This window comes from Anguilla anguilla, chromosome 3 (genome assembly GCF_013347855.1).
Source record: "Anguilla anguilla isolate fAngAng1 chromosome 3, fAngAng1.pri, whole genome shotgun sequence".
Lineage (NCBI taxonomy): Eukaryota > Metazoa > Chordata > Actinopteri > Anguilliformes > Anguillidae > Anguilla > Anguilla anguilla.
Window position 1 is genome coordinate 24,662,320 of NC_049203.1, and position 21,909 is coordinate 24,684,228.

Genomic DNA, 21,909 nt, shown 5'->3' on the forward strand with positions numbered 1-21,909 from the left:
GGTTAAAGAAAGGATTTTTGTGTCTAGCCATGAAACATTATGTGCATGAATGCTTATTGGTAAAAGTAGTATGAGAAACAATTTTCTAACATTTTCACTGAGACAGAAGTTATTCTAAATTCAAAAGGCAGTTCAATTCAATTAAGTGGTCTCTTCAAGTGTATTTAAAAGAGGTACATCAGTACACCTCAACCAAGCTGCCAAACAAGGCAAACAGGTGCTCTCTGATATGAATATGTAGAATGTGCACTACTGGGGGAAACTTCAAACTGACCATAGCAGACTCAGACTGAGATTCCATATACACCACAATGCAATGGAAGCATATGGTGTTAATAGACAATGTTAGCTGCATTGTTAGCTACATCTCTGTTAGGTTTGAATGAGGAAGCAATAGGAAGGGGTCTGTAAATTCTCTCCTATCAAGTGTCCTTCAAATGTTTCCCTATCATCTAGTTGCGAGAATTTCATTGTCTTGACAAGCCCAATCAAAATCGTTGAGCTTTGGGTTCCTTTGCAAAAATGTGAAAAGGTATAAATGAATAATACGATGTGTACACATATTTGTTGTATATAGTTCTGGACACTTTATTTTTCATCTTGGCCAATGGTTATCCTGCCTGTCAGTCACTTTGCCGGCCTTTTACAATGCAAACTTCCAGCTCAGAAACTCACAGCTGCCCAAAGAAGACCAGATTGCAAATTGCTCTGAGTGCAAATAGCCATAGCCGATATTGTTTGTTCTTTGCCCACTTGTGTAGAGCACTTATTGTGCAGTATTTTGTCATGTACTTCACTGCCCTTCAATAAACTGACACCTTAGATGGGCTGTGCACTTTTTATTATATGGATTATATTGACAAATAGTAACTGACAGATGGCACAGCACATTTGGAGGGAACATATTATCTGGCAGGTTATAAGTACAGCCATGCAAAGTGCTGTCAATATGTTTTAGATAGATTTCCACAATGCAGATTACACAGACATAAAGAGTCTTCTGTCCCCATGTCTCTCAAGCTCCTCAATAGTAAATGAACATACACAGCAGGGAGGTAGCCATGAATATTGATTGTTTTAAGACATTCAATAACACTTGCCACTCCGCTTTGCATTCTTGACATGTGTACTCTGTGTGCAGAAAAATCGTTAGTGTCAAATTAACTCAAATGGAGTTCATTTTACGCTAATAGATTACATTTTTATCACTTGTGGACACATAAACACTGATAATGTTGAATACATCTGTTTGCCAATGCTATATTTCATGTAACTGTTGTGTATGTTTTTGAATAGTAAATAGTATTGCATTCATAAGGAAGCAGTTTTTACTTATTTATTTTATGTATTGTCGTGTATGCTTGAATGTCCACAAGAAGCATTTAAATGTACACTTAAAATATCACCTCGAGGAAAGTAAGGTTTACCTTATTTTAGTGTTGCAGACCCTTCTGGTTTGATAATGTCTATATAGACTTTGCCAAAATTATTTTTGTGAAACAGGTGGGAGGGAAACCTACTACAGCTACTGTAAGCTGAGTAATAGCTCTAGGATCTGCCTTGTTGCCTTATTTTTGCTCGATCTTTCAAGAGCATTTTTGTAAAAGATGTTGAAAACATGGACTGAACGATACTTGCAAGCTGCTTGCAATGGTGCAGTATCAATACCCCACAGCCTCTCTAAAGCTGCTCCTCCACCCAAATGTAGTTAATGCTCATTAGTGTAGCTTTGCTATTGTTTGTTTAGCTCAGTTTATTGTTCAACATGGTAGTTGACAAGTTGTCAATCAAGTCTGTACTTGCACTAGTGCACTTACACTAGTGCACTTCGATCCCTGGTCTTTGAACTTGTGTTTGCATTAAGTCAGTCTGGATAAGTGTCCGCTAAATGCCAGTAAACTGAAGTGATAATTTATCTAGACACTTTTTTCTCCATAATTGGAAGGTAGATGGAAGTAGAATTTGAATGATGGCAATATGGCAATACGATGTTAATGTTTACTACATTGCCAGCATCGTGGGACATGTTTTAATGAACCCAAAGACTCTGATGTTTAGCAGAGCAAAAATAAAGACTTTGAGCATAAGGTAGCACAACACATCAAGGGCTCTCATGGTATCGCTTGCTTGTTTGCCAGCAGTTACCATCACTTTGTTCACCAGTTTAGAGACATTTTAGATAATCGGGATATATTGATCACTTGCGTGCCACCCATAAGCAGTTCAGTTTCCTCCTACCCCTAAAAGAATGTTTAGAAACAGAACATCAGTATGTCAGATCCATGGACAATCACATCACTTTGATAAGAATATCTTTTTTGACAGATTTACCTCTCGTGAGTGCAGCCAAGCTAAAGACAATATTCAATAAAATCGTACATGGTAAGGGAACAAATTAATCACAATTTCAACTCGCACAAATACCTGGAGGCCTTACAAATTCTTTCTCATTATCACCATTGTTTGTTTTGTTTTGTTTTTTCTCTAGGTAAGTAATTTTCTCTTCCATTTTTTAATTGCTGTGGACCTAGAGGGCATGGATGGTTCTTATTCAAAAGAGGAATGAAACTGATTTCATATCATGCAATACAGATGAGATCTCAAAGGATAATATAATAATCCATTAGCAATTTTAAAAATGGACTCTTGGGCCTGTGCATATGAGGATGTTGGAATGTACATAGCCAACTGTGTAGATGTCCAGTTAAAAGATACAGATCCATACTGGTCATGTGACTACTTTCAAGCCTTGCAGCACCCCTATTTTCATACATTCCCCTGCCATTGTTCCTCTGGAGAGGGTAGGGGTGTTGGAATTAGGTTGCAACTCAGAAAATCCCTTGATTATTTCCCTGCTCTGGTGAGCCGTGGTTCTACAAACAGTCCTAATGAGACACCACTGATGAACAGATTGCTGGTGCTTTGGTGTAATTATTGCTTTGTTGGCTGGGAGAAAGTCATACACTGCACAGTATACCGTGGTTGAAATTTGCGTGTCCCAAAATGTTGAATCTATTTCCATTCATTTTCACCTCGTATTTTTTATGTTTTAATGGGTTGTATTTGTTTTTAAACAATATTATAAATGCACAGAGAATGAGCCTGTACAAATGGAATTCTCTGGGAAGCATCCAGAAGCAAATAGGCATATTCAGTACAGTATTCACAGTAACTGATAATGATTTTTGTGAGACTCAGTAATAGGCCCTTCCTGTTTACAATCCAGCTAATTATTCAACAATGAAATATTAACAATGTTAATTTATTAATTTATTAATGTTAATAATAATTGTTCAAATTACCATGCTGTACTCATAGATTTCCCTCTTCCAAAAGGTACAAATTCACATGCGAATGAACAGCTGAAGTGTCATTGTGCACTCCACTGTACAGGGGTCACCCCACCCCTTGTGTTTACAACAAGGTTCCTCCAAGATGCAACCTTCTGGAGAGTTTCCTAGAAGATGATATCTGAAGTTGATATCTGGAGGATTAATGAAAAGATACTGTTTGAGAAAAGGCCGCACAGTCTAATTTCCTATTCAAAAATCAATGTTTTTTTTTTTTTGGCCTAAAACATAAATGCCTACAAGAAAGAAGAGAGAGGCTAAAATGTAAAAAGATATTGGTTACAAAGCAGTTCCATTGAAATTACAATGTAATTGGTAGTTAACACAGATTGCCTTCACATTTCAAAAATATTACATGGCATGAGTACACCTACTCAATTGACTGAAATAAACCAATAAAAAATAACTGTATTAACAGTTTTTTTCCTCAATAAAAAAAACGGTTAATACAATATAATATATAATCCCTAGGTACCTCTCCCAGCTGAAAATGAACAGTCTTAATGAAGGTGTTTGATGACGTTCAGTGCACCATTTTTATGGCAACACATTTTGCCTGGCAGTAGAAAGACCTGGCATATTTATGTAAACAGCCCAATGTGAATGCACAGCGATTGGCAAGAGATTATTTCCCTCCTTTTCCTTAACCTCAAGTCATCTATGCCTTAAAGAAGCACCAATAAAACATCAAGAGACTACAATATTTGCACAATACTGGAGATAATTACAGATATTATGAGTCCAAAATGGATAAAATGTATTCAAACAAAATAAAATGTAGTTTGTTGATTTAACATTGAAGGTTTTGCTGTGTTGATAAATAGATAATGCTGAAAAGATACAAGTTCTGGTTATTGCATGCAGTATAAACATTTCTGAATGTGGAGAATGGAGATTATCATCTTCCTTTGGGGTAAAGATTCCTCAGCGACTTAAAAATCCCTTTAGATGCCTATGTGTTTTACTTCAGCATCCATTTAAGTGTATGTTATATGTGCCATTATTATATGCCTCTGGGTCTTCAATTGGTTATAGACCACTGAGCCATCTGACAGGATCATAGCCATGCTTTTATACAGTTACCTATGCTTGCTGAATGCAGAGTTAAACCATGTTTTTTAAGAAAAGAAGGTTTAGTTTTTCTATGAGACCTAAAGTAAGATGACTTCTTCAGGCATTCACAACAGCTCAATGGCTCTATCTTCCAAACTAATAGGTAGCCACCAACATTGTTGGTGCTCGTTGGGCTCATTGTGATTAATTAGCAGATGTTTGCATTGTTGTGCTGCTTTTTGGTGAAGCTATGCAACTTTTTTGGTTTTACAAAGCAGCCAGATTTTCAGGCCTTTTGTTAATTCTTGATAGGGGTATTAGGGTAGGGGCACACCAGTCACCCATAGTACAATGTCCAGTGTTAATTCAGCTCTTACAGAATTTACACTGTATGAGTCCACTATGGCCAGAGTGGACTTATATAAACTCGGTAAGAGTTGAATTAACACTGGGCATTTCACAGTGCCCCATTATTCACCCTGTGTCCTAAGCCTCTGGAATAGTCCTTTGGTGAGCAGACCAGACATATACAACTGAAGAATACGTGTTGGGAGCCCTGTGCTCTGTGCTGCCAAGCAATGAGGAATAGGAGAGGAATTGACAAGGACAGTTCCTGACACATTTGACTGGTTTTATAGGCTATATCACAATTATTGAACTCATATAACGGACTTATAGCAAAACATTTAGTATGAGACTGTACTATATGTTGTCTGAGGGAGTGATCAGATGATGTTTTCTTGATTTTAACAGATGCAGCTAATACTGCGTATATTTAGTCAGCTTTCTCATAGTAATTTGAACCCCCCTAGGGAGTACTTTTGTGCTGCACAAATCAATGGACATTCTTTATGAGGTAAACATTTTTATGACATTATCATGACTACAAGACTTTCAAAACAAATATTATTATTATTATTATTATTATTATTTATTATTATTATTATTGAATTTGTGAACAGTGCAGACATTCAAATAAATCCACTACGTCGGGAAAAAGTCTAACAAATGTTTTTAAAATTTTGTCTGTTTCTTTTGTCTCTGTAATCACAGCAATATATAGAAGTCATTGGTCTTCATCCCCCTTACCTAAAATATTCCAGTTAAGTTATAAAGAATGAAACCTGCTTGTCTTTCTGGGGCAAACAAATGTTTCTTGATAGTTATTGCTTTCAAAAATCTGTCATGAGTGAGCAGCAGTGAAATTTTGTTCCATAATTATAAATACATCTGGCCCATCACTTTCATCATCATCATCATCATCATCATCATCATCATCATCATCAAGCTCTTCTCAATCAAATATGTTCAGATCCCACATGCATAACTGAGCAAAACAACCAGAGATATTATAAACTAACTACCAATCCAACCATCCTAAAATCAGAAGAAGAAAAAAATACAAAAAGCAATCTGCTCTACTGGAGCCTCAGAGCTATGTTCTGTTCCAAAGTTGTTTTCCTGAAAATTACTCGAATGACAAATGGTGTAAATGCTGTTAATTAGCAATGCTGAAGCCCAAACAGGCTTCTTTTTATGCCTGTAACTAATAAGAAATCAATTAGCTAATGAATTGGTCATTAAGTGAAAAGCTAATCTTGGCCAGGGTATTTTTAATGATTTTTGCCTGTGATCCCACCTAATTGTCGCTGTCATATAGAGTTCTCAGCTTTTGGCTGGCTTAATGAAGCTTCATTAGATCATAACTGGCACTCTTGGAAGATTCAGAGGCAAACCTGCTTCCCAATTATTTTTAATTGCCAGACATTCACACAAACAAGTGCTGCACCTTGTGGAACAGGACTGTCTGGCACCAGCCATGTCTCCCGCATTAGCCTGTTTGAAACGATTAGAGCACAGCGCGGGGTTACGCTTGTGTTGTTGGGGTTTTTTTTTTCGGTTTTTTTTTTTTCGGATTTTTTCTCTCGGAATCTAGAAAGCGCATAATTTGAAATCAACCTGTGGGTTAGCACGCTCTCTGTAGCTTTGATTTGTGACAGGGAGAATGCTGTTTCAGGTACATACTCTGTTGTTTACTGTACACTGTGTGAACCTACCGGCGCATGCACCCAGCAAGGATAAAACGCATCTCTCCAAGTTATGAATAATTAAGAAAGCACCAGAATGGGGCCTTTTTTATGGCACATCCTCTCATTTGCCAGTTCTTCACTAATAGCACGAGTGAACATTTCTCCTCTGGAACTTACTTTCCAGCATGTTTTCAATGTAACTTGATAAAAATATATGAAAAGCTGCCCTTAACTTAAGATGTATTGTCATGGAGAGGACTGTTAAATATACATAATTTTCTCTTTTCCATTATAAAGTTTATCCTGTATTTTAGTACACAATGTTCTTTCTTCCCTTTTCTTAGCATTGGTCAGTTGATAAAATGTCTACGAATGCAAACCAAAAGTTTAGTCTTAAAATTTTATTTAAACAAATGTATTATTTTCATCCTGAACCGCAAATAGTTTCTTCTAATTTCAGCCATGATTTTCCCATTCAAATCAATTTCTGAAAACAAACCACTTTAGTCTGTTTATTTCTGTGCAGACAAAAGTCTTCTTGTCACTCTGTTCCAGAAGTTATCAATCCCAAGATTATATATACTCTAATCTGTATGCTCAATATTAACAAATGCACTGAGAAAGCACATGTTCTTTCCTCTTGCAAAACAGTTTCTAAATGTCCTGCCAGAATAGTATACCTTTGAGGCAGTTGTTCCTGGAAAACATCAGTGAAAATATGCTGTGGCCAGAGTACTTGATTTGTGATAAAGCCAATCACTGCAGCCCAGTGTGGTGTAGGACACTGAGAGGAAAGCTGGATTGACTTCACTGAGCACCTCTTTTTTGGAAGCCTGGCGCTCCAGATGTCTATCAATATTTAGCAGCAAGCATGGTAAACACATGTCAAAGCGTGATGGTAGATGAGACGGCTGAGAAGTGAAAGCTGGGTACCCACACAGGATATCTCTCAGCGTTAAATAAACAACAGAGTTTACACGAGTCCAACAGCGACCAAATGTGCCCTATTACAGTTAAAGGTACTCCAAAACGGCGGATTTTACATCAGACATTTTTCTGTGTCACAAATGTTTACAGTGAAATTTGTTTTCAAGCACAATACATAGCCACACAATTTTAGCTTACTTTCTGTGTTGGTTCTAGCATTAGAGTTGCCTGTCTACAATTTAACTGCCAAGATTCTATGAAAATTTGTCACATTGTCCTCTGTCTGCTTTTCAGGTATATCTACGTGTACAGGCAGGTGACCAGTTAAAGAAAAAATCTGAATAGATGAGTGTCACGGTTGTGGAAGGTGGGACGCAATTTTGGACCGAGGGGATCTAAAAGTTAACCCCGAGGGGTAACCACAAAACCGCTGAGCGATAGAAAGGGACAGGGGAAATACCAAATAAAGAGAGCTAAATAATCGCCCCCTCCACTCACTGAAACTTCTGTCAGTGGACTCAGAAACCTAAAAGAAACGAAACACCACCGCAGCGTAGCTACCCAGAAAGTAAAACCCCACTAGAAAAACAGAGTGGAGTAACTTACAAAAGAAAAATGACACTCGCAGCCTGGCGGGTAGAAAACAAAAGGAAAACTAAAGAGACAAGGGCAAAATGTCCTCCACAGTGCTAACAGATAATCAGCTCAGAGAAGAAACTAAATGGTGATCAAATCTTGCAGATAGGATCAATGCAGTAACTTCTGCAGATTCTTACACCCCTACACACCAAGAGCATGACAAACAATGAGTCTGCACTGAACCCCAGAAACCAGGGGCTAGATATAGGACTCCCACACCTGACCCTCATCAGGGACAATTAACTCAGAGCCAATGCCTGTGAGGTGCCATCACCTCACCATAGCACTTACACACGTGCCCCTCATCAGGGACAATTAACCCACAGAAATCAATGAGTGAGGGGTGCCACCACCTCACAATGAGTGGAGAAACATGAGAAATGTAGATGCTCTTTGGCATACAAAAATGTTGAGCACACCCAGTTGACCTCAATTTTGGATCAAGATGGCAAGAGGAAAAGATCTAAGTGACTCTGAAAGAGGATTCATTATTGGGGGATGAATGGCAGGAATGGCACGATACTCTTGCTGTTGTGGTACTTAAAAATGGCGGTTGCTGCCGGTGAACAAACATGAACGTGGGATGATATATTTATGAAAATTTCCATTGACCAATCAACGGTCTGCAGTATCGAATTGCAGCACAGATAGTACCTTTGGTACCTACCCCAGAGCAGTAGCTAAAATCGGCATGGGTACTTGCAGCCCGGCACGGGTCAGTTGGTAGTGGAGAAAGCAAAACAGGAGCACAGATTCCGGCACAGCACGGCACGGCAAGATAGTGGAAAAGAGGGAAGGGTCACTGCAAATCAATACAAGGTTTTTCAGAGCGATCACCTTTTATCATATGATGAAACATCCTAATGGAAGTGGTCTCTTCCAGGATGACTATGCCCCCATCCACAGGGCACAAGGGGTCACTGAATGGTTTGATGAGTATGAAAATTATTTGAATCATATGCTATGGCCTTCATAGTCATCAGATCTCAACCAAGTTGATCACCTATGGGCGACTATGGACCAAAGTGTCATCAAAACACCAAATGAGGGAATATCTTTAGGAAGAATGGTGTTCCATCCCACCAAGAAAGTTCCAGAGACTTACAGAATTTATGCCAAGGTGCATCGAAGCTGCTCTGGCGGCTCGTGGTGGTTTACTAAAACACTTTATATTGGTTTTTCCTTTAAATTGTCACTCGTCTGTATGTAGGTTTTCATGGCTTTTAGGAAAACATCACTCATTTCCAATTTGCAAAAATGGTTAGCTAGGGAACTGAGTTAGGGAAGGACAACCAAATGATTTATAATGAACTTATTACTTGATGCAATGTCATTTGAGAAATGGTTACAATTAATCCTCATTTTGGGTTTTGTGGTCATTCCGAAACAATAACTGTGCCTAATTTATTCCATGATGCAAACAAAAGTGCATCTCGATTCATATGAATAAATATTTATTTAAAAAACTTCCACATAACCTGTACAATTACATCATTTGTAATGTTCACAGTTTTGCATTATAATCAATCATGCATTTACAGAACTAATTGCATTTCCAAATGATTTCCTGTTTTAATTTTATGTTTTTGTTGAGGTGAGATCTTTCTTGGGTTGGTACAGATTCTGATTGTGCTTTTTGATATCACATCCTGTTCATGTCTCATCTCATGTTAGCTGGGGGACAATTGCAGTTGCATCTTCCATCCGTCCATCCTTCCATTTTCTAAACAGTTGACTGCTGGTCAGGGTCATGGCGCCTTGGAGCCTAACCCAGCAGACATGTTATTTCCTACTCCAGTACATCCTGCTATAGTAGACATTTTAACAGATGTCTTAGAAGTTCAGGTAATGTTTGGTGGGGGCTGTTTCACTTTGAGTTGGAGGAGTGACTCTGCAGGAGACGCAGCTGGTGGTTTTAACTTTTTTATTAAGAAATGCCACATTTAGGAACTTGCTAGCTGGCTGGTAGCAGCTGTCACTCTCTCAGGTGACACGCTCACTTGGTGGAGAAGAAGGAGGAGGCAGTGTAAAGTATGGAGGCTTGTCCTGGTCATCTATGAGGCTCTATGAGGTTTTACACATACAGATAAAGATATTGGAAGTTAACTGTTTATTTTACTGGGGCATTACTTTGACCCTGTCATCCCATTTTGGAGGGCAATTTTAGTTTTTTATGGCCATTTTGCCCCAACCCCCTATTCATTTTTGATCATGACTAGGGTCATTTATCCTTTTAATAATAATATTTAATATTTAATATTTAATAAGTGAGAAATGGTAATACAATAATATTTTATATAACGCTAAAAGTTAATAGAGGACTACACATAAACAAAAGACTTCTAAATAAGTTTTTTTTTAAATTATTTTCTACAAAGTTTTAAAAAAACACTAATATAGTTCTTATGACTATATATTGGTTAGGATTATATGTGCTCTGTCAGCAAAATGTGCTCAAATCATTTATTTAATACTGAATTTTTCAGTGTGGTCTTCTTCTCATGCTTCGCAGGTGAGCGAGTGAGCTGGAAGACATCTGGGCATCACCAGAGAGATGAGGTACAGCCCACTCACAGGAAGTGTGTTACGTTTGGCACCAGGAAGGCGCTCAGCAAACATTATGTAAATGCATCCAGCTAATTCGGTGCCCCCAATTCAGGAAAGCCAGCCAGAGCTTCGGGAACACCTGCCACCACTTCCAGGCCACAGACGCAGAGCCGCGCTCGACACAGGCTTCATTAGATAAACAAACCAGGGTCCCCGCAAACAGCATTTGGTGGAAAGCACCATTAATTCTCATACATTTAGATCACCGCTATTGAAAATGACAAAGAGGTGTGTTATTCCGCTGCCTCCTGACAGGCAGAGGGCGAGGATGGGGTGTGTTACCTCCCCCACCCCCCCCACCCCCTGCATTTCAACTCCTCGGCCGAGGAGTCATCTTGCTGATGAATCTTTCAGCCGTGCTCTCACAATCAAAGTGAGTTCCTCTGGCCTTTTCACGCATTATATAAATTTCATAAGGATCCTAACAACGAGAGACTTCCAGAGCTGCCGCGCCACTGGAAAGCACGATTTCTATTTGCCTTTCGCTTTGACGCGCATCCTTTTTGTCTGTCTATCTCATTTCTCTTCCAGTTATTCTCTCCTCCAACGATCAAGGCAGTTCATGGTATGGCACAGCACAACGGCAAACGCTGGAGGGTAACAGTCACTTCACAGAACGCTTCTGACGCACCGGAGTACGAGGAGCAAACATCAAGTTAGGTTGTGATGGACTGTGTATTTTTGCCATGAATTGCAAATGTACAGCCTTTTTGAATATCATCGGCATGCACATGGGGCCAAGTGATTTAAAGCTGCAGCTTTGAAACATAGAAATAGAAAGCTTTAAAGCTGTGAGAGGTTTACATAATTATTAAAAGGACTTTGTACTTTTAATCAGTACACTGTTTACAGTGCTACGGCAGACATAGCTACTCAGCCTACTCAGTGTCAATGGCTCCCTTTTTTATGGGGTTTCCAAAACTTGGACATTTTAACATTAAGACAAACACACAAAAGCATTAACAAACCATCAAAAGAAACAAATGGCAGGTTACTTCCCCCAAGTCCCAGTGTGAACAACTGAGGCCATTAATGCAATGGTAAGCCTTTGCTACTGTACGAGGTGCTGTATTGCCAAAGTGTATGCTTTCATGACCTATTTCCTATTGAAATAATGAGGAGGACGTTGTGCTATGGCGAAAGAAATGGCTGTAATCTTAATTTAATTTTAAAAGGATTTATATGAATCTAAGATGGATCAAATCAAAATTTTTATGTGTACAATCTGGCCACAATGTAGTTTCTCTTTAGCAGTCAATAACATGTTTATAAACTAGGACTTTCTCAATGTTAATTAATTATGCCTAAAGCTGTCTCAACACCATCGGTTACAACCTGTGTCTATGTCATTTGTTAATTGAAGCTTGAGTCAGCAGGACATTTTCTTTTCTCCTATCAGGGGTAGGTTAGGTTTTCACTGACCAATGATTGCATTTCTCCTACATAAGCCCATCCCACAGGCCAGCACCTGTCATTAGGGAGTGTCTCATCAGATTGACATCGATTCTCTTATGGTTCTGTGTGGAAAGCACATTGATGGAACACTTACTCTTCATTAACAGTGGTCCTTGTGTGGGTGTGGAGGACACTACAACATTTCTACAGGCAAAACCAGCCATTTAAAAAATGGTGGTGGGGGGGAATACATGTTCAGCAGTCCCTACCTATTTTAAAAGGTTTGTCACAGTATATATATATATATATATATATATATAGTATTTATGCCACTTATTTCACCACTTCATTCACCAATTTAGCTAACCATATCCCTCTAATCACTGGTAAGCTTCGTTAATTCCTGATCGGTCTTCTATTGAGTCTGGATATTGCGTGATTTTAAATTAACATAAGTTTCCCTCCTTAACTTCAAATACATGTTGCTGCATAAATTACCACTTTTCTCAATATTGGCTCAGTGTGTTTCGGTAATTTTGATGGCACGATGTTAAATGATTGTACAATATTATTTAATGCTGTCAAGTATAAAGATTCAGATGGCAAGTTCTTTGACAAGTAATGCAATTGAGGTCAAATGATTTAAGATGTGGATTAGCTAGGGTGTAATTTAGTTCATGTGCATTGTATTGTTCTGTTCCTGTGAACCCCTGCTACCTTCTTTAGCATTTGGCCATTTCCATAAGTGCTTCCGGCTGTCTCGCTGTCACTGTTTTAAATGCACCTGGGTTAAATGGCCTGTCACATCATTTGCGTTCCCTTCAAATTATTCTGCCTTTTCCTAAAGGCCTTATTCTAAAACAAATGCCCATTACGATGAAGTCTACCTCAGTGCACAAAACTTTATGTCTGTGGCTGAGATCATTGACAGCTTGATGTGAAAAAGGTCAATTGAAATAACAGGCTCGCACTGTACAGTATTATAAACGTTGGGTTTATAACTGGGTTCCTCCTTGGAAGAGGGAACCAGGAAAGTTGCAGGCAGCCACCACCCGCATAATGAGCGGTAAGTTTCCTTCTGTCAGAATCTGTAATTATAATTAGCCTCTCACCAGATTCCCTCTGCTGAACAGTGTGGGCAATTGCAGAGGGCAGATATGAGTGAATCTCTTAACCTAAGATACGTTGATGACACAAACTGAAATAAAGATCCCAGGCCATGAGAATGCATGGGTTTAGAATGACTGGCAGAACTCAACCCCCTGAGCTTGGTGGCGATTGGCATGCTGAGTGCAATGGGCTTATGGAAAGTGCCGGAAAAGTGTTGAATATTTTGGTCCATGCATGCTTTTGTGGGTTGTGCGAGTCCAATTCCAAACAGAGGTTTGGATCCATACGCACTACTTGTGCAACACTGTTGTCTTACCTTCTTCTTAACATTGAGGAATGGAGTTTTGTAAATTCTAGCATTTTTCTAAAATTCATGCATTTGATGAGTTCGGTCGACACTAAAATAAATGCAAAACTGTATAAGAATCATTGCATCTAGGCAGTAGGCAGACGTTGACAATGTAATTCCATTTAGTCATTTTTTTTTTCCCCACAACAAAATGTTTGACACTGATTGCACAATACAGAATACCAGGACACGGGCGATTGGTCAGTGACAAATCTTATATCTTAAACTCTGTACCACAGTGACCACATAATATACTTTTGAGAAGAATTTTAATTAACTGTTTTCCATGTTGTTGCAAAATAATCACTGGATGCTTTGGGATACTTTGGAGAATAATAAATCTTTTGGCTGTCTCTGCAAAAAGTTAAGAAGTGAGACTGGCAGTGAGTGGTGCTGACAGATACTTTGTCTCATTTTTCTTCATTTTAATGCACCTATAGTAGTAATCTGCCACAGACATAAATAAAGGCTCCAGCCCAACCTATCAAAGTTTTACAAAGTCAAAACTGGTCTTCAAGAGGACTGCAGTCACAATATCTCCGGAAAGACTTACTGTTGCAATGTATGATGCTGCACGCTAACTTATAATTAGCTGTACATCCATCCATCCATTATCTATACCCGCTTATCCTGAGCAGGGTCGTGGGGGTTACTGGAGCCTATCCCAGTGTACATTGCGCAAGAAGCAGGAATACAGACCGGACAGGCCACCAGTCTATCGCAGGGCGCACACACCATTCACTCACACACTCATACCTATGGGCAATTTAGGGTCTCCAATTAACATTCCTGCATGTCTTTGGACTATGGGAGGTAACCAAAGTACCCGGAGGAAATGCAGATATGAGGAGAACATGCCCAAGCTGGATTCAAACCCAGGATCCTCTTTCTTACAGTGCTACCCACTGTGCTATGGCAAAATATCTGCTCTTTTTTACCATAATCCCACCACAGCCAATAGATAAAAACAGCTCCAAACTGGAATAACAAAGTTAAGGTGAAAAAAGGGAGTCAGACCTTTTGTCATTTCATTATTCCATTGATAGGGTAGATTATCTTTAAGCTCAGGCCAGAAACTTTGTGAGGAAATGCAAAGTGAAAAAACGCAGGAGCAGCCTTCAAATTTCTATAAGCATTTTACTTACTGTAATTGAGTTTGTTTTTCAAAAAGACAACATCAAGATATCTGCATTCATACCAGTATTCATACATAATTCTCTTATTCTTATTCTTTTGGGGCTTCTGTGGAAATGTTTCTGCAAGAGCAGAGAATTTGAATGATGAAGATCCAAAAATATTCCTATTTTGCTTATAATACCTATATATTGAATTTATTATCCATCACTTATTGGGTTAACTTCTTTAGAACTAGAATCAGATCGTGAATAATGTATTTAAATTGTGTTTTTTTACAAAATATTTGTCACAATATGGTTCACAGTATAACACCATTATAGAACTGTTACTACATAATACTTACAAAGAAGGGTTGAGAATTATTTTCAAGCAACCAAAATGATTTCTATTTGTAAGAGTAGCACAAAATATGAATTACTCGACTGTTAAATCGCACTAATATGAATGTTATATTTCTGTTATTTATGATCATTTATGATCATTTATGATTTATCTTCTTACACCTTCGACAGCAATATAGGAGTTTGTAATTATGTGAGCCTTCCCTTCAACCTCCACTCCAGACATGAAACAGGCCAATAAATATTTGCATCATCTCAAGTGACACACTGCAAAGAAAATGGCCTGAGACATTGACCCTACATTAGGTTTTGATTAGGTTTTATGCCGACTCTCTTATACATTGTCACTTGCATAGCTTATGTTCATTTGCATGCAATCCTACTATACAGCTGTATATTTGCTGAAACAATTCAGGTTGCTAGCCAGCCTAGGAAATGAACCTGAAATGTTTGAGTTACAAACTCAGTTCATAAGCTTTCTACACCACTGTCACCCCAAACCTGGCTGAGCGGGCACCACCTCTACTCCCCACTACCTGGCACACACGCCTAAACACGGAGTTACACATTCTGTCTGATAATCTCCTGTGTCACTCAGCCCATACCTTTAAAAAGGTTACACGCATCAATGCATCAGTCAAAGGTGTCCCTGAAGCAAGCCTCCCCATAGCCACAAAGCTCCCGACGACCAAAATGTCAGAGCAGCTATGAAGATACAAAGAGGAACGTGCGGAAAAGGTGCCTCAATCCACCACTTTGATCTGACTGTGCTCCTAGTGCTTTATGATGCATGAAGCTGTCAGGTGGAGTTGGGGGGATTGTGGGTGAAAAAAAAACCTCACAGTATCTGTTGAGGTTAACAGCCCATGTGATAGATTACAGACAAAACGGGACATTTGTCTTGCAAAATTGAATTTTCCTTCAACTTTTCTGTACTGCTGTCGGATGGACTGATTTTTGTATTTTAAAAAGGAAAGAGTGAGTTGTGGAAAAGTGTGCAACTTTGAAATGCTTCCCCCTCTGTTCAGGGAAACATGCTCTCAAACCTCAGAGAGGCTTTGAATAGCTCACCAAAGCTGAGATTCTTAGTGAAGCACACAGCGAGCTTGAGAGCTGGGCTTGAGGCTAGAACCTATAGCACCTATCACTCTTTAAATGAGCTTGAACCGATTGTCTTCACAGTTCTTTCAGTCATATTATTCATTGTTAAAGTCAATCAACTCACACTAAGTTGATCATAAATGGAGAAAAACTGTCTCCAGTCCAGGTTTCCATATAAATACTCAATGGGGTCAGATCTGGTGACTGAGTAATTGAAAACATATGGATTATATCAGTGGTGAGTTCCTCAAACCACTGGGCAACTACTCATGCTCTGTGAATGTAGACATTGTGATCTTGAAACAAGACAATCTCCATGTATCACTATATACCTTCAAAGGGTAGGAGAGCTCTAAAGCCATGTAAAGAAACTGTTCCCACGCCATTTCAGAACTACCAGAATCCTTTGCTGTAAGATTCATTTTGTTCACTAGCTGTGTATAATTCAGTTCCACTCCACAATTGCATCAGACAATGGCAGGTGCTGTAAGATAGCTATCAGACTTCCCTGGATAGGACCTTTCACATCCTCACACAGCCATTGATGACTAAACCTCCTATAACACACACAACCAACCACTAGCCAGAATTTCAAACACCACTCCCAGAGGGCCACTATGTATTTGTGTTTTCCTTTCCAGCCACAGCTAATTTAGGCCTTGGAAACAAAGTGTGTGGACTCTTTACCGGTTCAGTGACATACACCCTGCACCAGCAGGATGTACCAACACATGTGAGCAATCAAGGGGAGCCAGTTTCAGGATTCAAATCATGACAATTCAGGCAATATATTTCTCTGGTCTGTAGACCAGAGAGTGGTGAATTATGAAAAGCTTTTCATTCAGAGGCAGATGTATAGGGTGACAAAGTCTGCCAAACTTCTGTTTCAAAATCATTAACTTCTCGTGGTTTGTAACTAAAATGAGTTTTTCTCAATGGGTTTTCTATGGAAACTTTCTTTCCAAAGCAAAAGCTTGGCAGAATTAGCAACAGTAACTAAGGAGAGTGGGACTTGGGCGGGGCTTAACAAAGGGTCAGTTACCACCCCACCTTCCCAGCTCCTGAAAATATACTGAAAAATTTCATTCAGCACTTTGTGACTGTACTGCATAAACTCTTAAAATAGGCAAGACAATATGTTTAAAAAATCCATTATTTATGATGTGTCATTCACCCTCTAGTCAAAAGAAATGTGGATACACCACTGCACACTCTCTCTCTGTGCACAAGCTGTTTTCCCTCATTCCACACAAATTCAAGCATTCAATTAATTTATTGTGGATCGGTTAGCTAATTTGGCCACCTTCTTTCTGATCTACGTTTTTCTAACTTCTCTGGAGCAAAATATAATTTTAGTTAGATAGTTTACCCTTATTGTTATGTGCTAACATTACCTTTAGTCTATTTTAATTTGATTCTGGGTAAATTTTGGTTGTGTTTTGTTCTGAGATATAAATAAAATATTTCCTAGTACCAGTGTTCCTTCAGTCAGTACTAGTTAGTAAATGCAGGCTAGTTGATTTTTCAAGTTAGTTGATTTTAACCTGAGTGATTCCACACTGGGTTGTTCTATTTTGTGTTATTTATTCAATGTTAGATAGTTAAAAGTGCCTTATTTTTTTCTTTTTCCTCTCCAGTTTCTGCTGCTAGTTGCCCAGAGCCACCTACACGTTTTTAAGTTGTGCTCTTGGGGCCTCCGTCTCAGCAATAGCTTAATCTAGCCATAGGGAGAGATTGGGTGATGGTTAGGGGGTAAAAATGTTGCCAAAGCTGTGTGAGGGTTAAAGGATGATCGCGCTTCTGGAAAGCAATTTCCAGGGAGAGTTCGTATGCCACTGTTGCCAACTGGTTGAGCACCTCCAGAGCCAGATTCTTGATCTCGAGGGCCAGTTTGCTGGGCTCCATAGTTCGCAATTGTGGAGTTCCAGGAACTGAACTTGTCAATTATTAGGAAGGTAGACAGCATAGTCTGTTTGCATGAAAAGGAATCCCATACGGATTGTTGCCTGTCTGCTGCCCAGGTAAAAGATCTTCTGGAGCGTTCGAACAAGCTTCTGGCCAGAGTGGGGAGGGATCCAGTGGTTATGGTTCATATAGGAACCAACAACATAGGTAAGGGTCAGTTCGAGGTTCTTCAGGTTTTATTTGAAGATTTAACATGTGGCTACAAACCTGTGGTAGGAAAGGTTTATGGGGCACTGGGGCTCCTTTTGAGACAGGGGTGACTAGTACAAGCGTAACGAGCTGCACCTGAACTGAAGGGGTACTACTGCACTGGGCCCCCAATATTACAAAACTGGTCAAATAACCCCCCCACCCCCAATAATATAGCATGATGAGAAAATAATTGAATGTAATAAAGGTGGGGATTTCATGATGTGCTTGGGATATACTGATCAGTAAGCCATTTGGAATGGTAACTGACAACCTTAACCTATGGTGTTATTTGTATAGGCCTATGCATTTTAACAATACGCTATTGCCGAATGCTGGAGGAAATTAAGTGGGATGATGTGTACAGATTCTGGAATGTGCTTGGATTAAGATTCTTGTTCTTGTTTGTTGTTGCAATCAGATGTTTGAGGTGGCATAACAGTTGTTACATTTATACAGATGGGGACATCATGTTTTTTGTCACATAGCATCCAATTCCTGCTAAAATACGCTCTGAAAACCATGATAACCATACTTTTCAAGGACAGATAACTTTTAAAAATATTGTTTAATTTTATCTATTGTAAATAAAAACCATGCCTTATACCTGTACATTTCTTCCAAAACACATTTTTACTTACCATGCTCAGAAACAGCCAAAACTAGATATTTCCGGCAAAGGTTATCACATTGCTCTGTTCCTTTAGGAGGTGGCAAAGGACTGAATTGCACATGCATGAATTAAACGGCTACGGTAGCCACATTGTATATTAAGTTATTGACGTGGTTACTTTTATCATGCATCAAATTTATGACGACTCTCTTCTGCATCATATTGTACCAAAACAAACTTAAAAAAAAATAAAAACAGACACACGACAACCATGTTTTATTTTGTTAATCCAAGTTGATCATGCTCTGTTTCTAACAACATTCTGTTAAATTAACATGAATGTAGCATGCCCTTTCTTTCTGTGATGGACCAAATTAAGTGATTAAATGCACCAGTCTATCAATGTATTTCACTCGTGGTCTGGCAACAGCCCATTGATTTTTTACAGTTGCTACAATTGAACATATTATTTCAATCATTTCCCACTGCTGGACAGGAGAATGTAATGAATTAACATTTTTTTAAAAGACGCCATGATTTGTATGCCTTTCTTTCAATTTTGCGTAATTTTTGACAACTTTGTCGTGACTGCACCACGACTTCAGATAATATTCAGTCCTGTATTCATTCACTAATTAACATTGAGGCTGGCTGATCTATCTTTCACAAGTCCCCAAAACTGATCTTTTCTTTTGGTGAATCCCTCCCCCCGAGAAAAACTCCCTGCCACCCCTTCGCCACCCTAGATTAGAAAAATTTACATTTACAGCCCCTTCTCTCACTCCTGTACCAGGTGAAACATCTGTTATTTAAATAAAGGTTCCTAAAAGAAACAAGCTGGGAAATTGTTATCCCACGTTATCCCAACTGCTGACAGACACTACACTTTTTTTTTTTTCCTTTCCCTGAACTGAATACAAATGACAAGAGCAGATAATGAGATCTTTTGATGTGATGTGTTGGAGGGAGAGAAAGGGAAAGAGAGAGAGAGAAGTAACAAAGACAGCAAACTGCACTGCACTGTTACAGGCTAGTTTGCGATATGCTTCACAGCTTGCTTTCCTCTGTAAGAGCTCTCATTACATTCATCAGTGCTAACATTGTCAACATCGGGTAACCTCTGAACGTCAAGGAGTTTGAGAGAAGTCATCTCAGGACATAAGAATATGAAACAGTAGACTGCAATATAATGAATTTTTTTAAGTAAAATTAATATTGGGTATTATTATTATTTTTTCTATTCATGTTTTTTTGTGCTATAATTAGTGTTGTGATCCTATAAGAACATACCAAAAAGTGGCCCTGCATGCCTGCGGCCCACAGGTTTCCTCAGTATGTTGTTGGAGAATGTAAGCAGAGGCAACTCTCAGCCTCTCCCCAGAGAATTGCCTGACAGATTTAAGATAACATGGGGGGGGATTTGGTTATTCTAAGTGATGGAGAGATCATAGTGAAACATGCCAAGCGTTGTCACTGAGCGCACCGCCACATGAAGGGAGGCTTCCCAGCATTGATGCTGCTGTCCTGTGGCAGCAACACTGTTCTGAAGCAAGCTGGGAAGACAAACACTCACTGGGGACGTCGGAGACAGTGGAGGCTGTACCGTGAGGGAGATGGGGAAGAGTTAACAGGAGAGATTCATTTTTGCTTGTGGCTAGGATGGGGAGAGGAGTTCCACAGTTATAATAATAACAATAATAATCATATCAATCATCATCATAGCAATCATAATGATCATGTTAATAATTGATTGCATTTATATTGTGCTTTTCATCCCATGATCTAAAAGCACTTTATTAAAGGGGAGGGAAGTTACCTATCCCAATCTTTCTTTCAAATGTTTTTTTTTTTCACCTTGGTTACCCCCACACTCCCCTAAAACCTCTCATAAAACGAATGAGAGCGCAATTTTAAAATGTATGCATTATGTATTTGTAGAAGCTATTTTTACATGAGAAAAATGTGTTAAAAAACAAAAAACCTGAAGCATGTTCATGATAAAGTTGAATTAAGCCCAGAATTAGTTAAATATAATAAAAAAAACTATGCCTCTTTCTCTCAGTGTGGGAACATAAGAATATTCAATGGAGAAACAGGCTGGTCTGCTACTGGTTAGTGAAGCCACATTCTCTTCCCTTCTTCAGCTGCCTTTGCTTCAGTGGCTTTTGGCAGTAGCAGTCCGCTGATTGGCATTGATGGGACCCGGTATCTCTCTCGGGAACCTGGAGAGATCTTGTGACTCGATTTGGCTTTAACAATCTACCAGGGGTCACACTCTGTCAAGATACAATTAATAAGAATCAATACATTTTCCGTCAGTGGCACGGAAGATGGAAGCAGACCCTGCAACACTGTAATGCAAGGAGGGACCATGGAGGGCCAGATATGTGTTCCTCATTACAAGAGCATTTGCTCCTCATCACTAGAGTATATGTGTCTCATCACTAGAATATGTGTTGCTCATCACATGATGAACTCTTAATCCTATTCCCATCATATTTTTAGCAGATTCCCATATAATAGATAGCCTAAGCTGAAAAATAGATCACTAACACCTATACCTCAAGGATTTGATGATACTGTCATAAGCATGATATGGCACCTGTTATAAGCAGTCTTATATGTAATGTGTGCAGCAGGTATTTTCAATCAACTATTTTGAATCAATCAACAATTTTGAATTTGTTTTGTACGTCATGACAGTGTTATGGCATTAGTCATGTGCTATAACAAGCTGTCATGACTGGTGATGTCATGTGCTATGCAATGCTTATGACCATATATAGGCTTTATGCTGTATAGTTTAAGCATTTTCAAATGACCACTGAATCCTGCTGTACTTTAAATGTAGGAGTTCATTAATTATTTGCTAAAACTCTTGTAGCAAAGAAAGCAAATTTGTATACTTTTAACAGACTTGGTCTTTCCTGAGCACACTGTTAAAGAAAGATACTCATTTGCCTTTTTCAATATTTGGTACCTATTCTTGTAATGGTTTATGTTCATCTGCACCTTAAACATTGTTGCAGTAATCTAAAAAGAAATGGTATTCATCAAGTTCATGCATTCTTCAAGGATCCTGCAGCGAGTTGTTCTCTGACTG